The sequence below is a fragment of the Ixodes scapularis genome, unplaced genomic scaffold (genome assembly GCF_016920785.2).
Source record: "Ixodes scapularis isolate PalLabHiFi unplaced genomic scaffold, ASM1692078v2 ptg001063l_1___fragment_4___debris__unscaffolded, whole genome shotgun sequence".
NCBI classification, from domain to species: domain Eukaryota; kingdom Metazoa; phylum Arthropoda; class Arachnida; order Ixodida; family Ixodidae; genus Ixodes; species Ixodes scapularis.
In genome coordinates, this window is record NW_024610093.1 from 69,674 (window position 1) to 72,023 (window position 2,350).

Here is a 2,350-nt window from a genome sequence, read left to right on the forward strand (position 1 = left end):
TCGCCCAAGCATTTTGCTAGGCTGGTGTCTCGGCCGACGTTGCCCGTGCTTGATTTTGGACCGATGAAAACGACCCATTGGATCCGGACTCGACAGCCACAGCCGCCAAGCGAATCCTGGAGTGGCTCAGCAGGACCGACAGTGCCATCGAGCCCCACGCCGAATGACGACTCCTTCGACACCTACGATGGAGAGGAGGAAACCCACACCGACCCACACTCTCAATAAAAGGGTGGTCGTAGGGTACTACATTTGGGGTAGTCAGAAGCCGTCACAGATATCGCTACCCCCCCCCCCCCCCCCCTTTAGTAATACTAACGACCCCTTGGGTAGTCACGTGGGTGAAATCAACATGTAGTCACAGTGAGCACCCCCAAAAGCAACATGGCGGCTGGCAAGCGACAGTGGAGCAATACGAGTAAGGCCTAGCGAGGTGGACTGCTTTTTGCTAAAATACGATTCTGAAGTGCGCACGCCCGTTCGCTGCCTTCCGTGCGCACTAAAGTACTTCAAAACGCGGTTCGAAGCACCGGCACCGCACCTATTACGAGTAGGGGCGGCGATGTGAGGGGGGCATTCGAGGTGGTTTGTCCGCGACTGCTTTCGCGCGGCCGGCTGCATTTACTTCGCGGCCAGAACACATTCAAAGAAGGAATCGTATAGCGACAAATGAAATGATGTCTTTATTGAACAGAGAATCTGCTTGCTGTGCTTGCCGCAAGTGATCCGGCGTTTTCGGTTGACAGCGGCGAGGCGAGGCATCACCGATTCAAACGGCGTCGGTTCCGATCGTTCAACGTTCCTGCTCACCTGTTAGCGTTCGGTATCCACTTTCAAGTCCCTGGTAACCCCACCGCGTCTGTGCACGCACTATTCACCGCACGGAACACCCATTCAACTGGCTATGGGACTGATCCCTCTGAGACGAGAGCACGAGAGGCCCAACCGAACCCTTCGTGGCTGCTCCGTGGAGCCATGAAGCGCCTCCATTTTTTTCACTCAAATAAGTAGACACATAAACGCGCGACTCCTTGAATTGGGCGGCGACACGTGCCACCTAACGGACAGGGCTCAAACTATAAGAAAAAAAGAAACCAACAGTCTTTGCTCTGAGCGCCTCGCCAGACATGCACGTAATACATTTTCCAGACCACACTTCACACAAACGCGGTATACTGACACCATACATATTATACATGAACGCGTTCACAAACAGCACAAGGTACACACTCTAAAAAAAAGGGAGGAGAAAGGGAGGAAAAAGACGATGTTCATCCCTGTCGCCAACGGAAGGGAGGAAATTGCCCTTGTTCCTCCCTTTCACCGATCCACATGCAGCGCGACCTAGTGGCGCTTGAAAAAGGGACGAAAATTCCTCCTCTATATTCGTGGCGGCAGCGGCGGTCGAACCGCCGCTGCCACCGCAAACATGTTTAATGGCGGAGACGGCAACTTGAGCGCTTGTTAGCTTGGTTGCCGGCACCTCCGCGAGAAACGTATACTCTTGAAATAAAGCGTACGTACCATACAGCGAAAGGTAATCCGTGAGGCGTTTATTTCAGTTCTGTATAAAACAAAACAGCATATCCAGTCGATAGGAACGAGCACTGCTTTGCGGCGAGGGACTCCGTCCGACACACCCTGTAGTCCGTCCACATCGGAAAAACGACCGGCTTGCGGGAACACGCGTTTTTCAAAAACCACATCCCCGCACAAACAACGACACTGCAATGACGATTCGGGGAAGGGACGAGGCAACGGATCCGGAAAGCGAGGTCAACTATGCATTCGGGAAGAGTCCACTTGGAAGAAAGGGTAGTACAGACATTTCATTCTCGTTGCGGGGCAAAGTGGGGGTGGAGGGCAGATCCGCGAGCTTGAAGAAACGCATGATTCGACAGAGCCAACGGTTCACCGCTGCTTTTTTTTAGTTTGCGCTGCGCCCCATCTCCTGCTACATGTCAAAACTCGCACAAAAAAAAAAGAAAGAAAAACTCCGTTTTTTACGTTTTTTTTTTTTTTATTTTGCTGACTTAGTCTATTATCACGCGATCCCTTTTGTGTCGCGAGACGAGCGCAGGTAACCCGGCGTCAACAACCTGGATCTCAAGCTCGTCGCAAACGTACTGGACGTACTTATAAAGGAAGCAAACATGAACATAAGCACTCGATAATATATTTAAATACTATTTAGATAGAGGCATGAATAGAAGATTACTAACAATTGCTTTACGAACCTCTACTTTAGCTTTAGTGTCCGAAAGAGTTCCGTTGCGTTAGCTCTCGGAACGCTATATTCTGCACCGGGCTGCAAACGTTCTACTAGAATACGAAAACGCGGCTCCGCGTA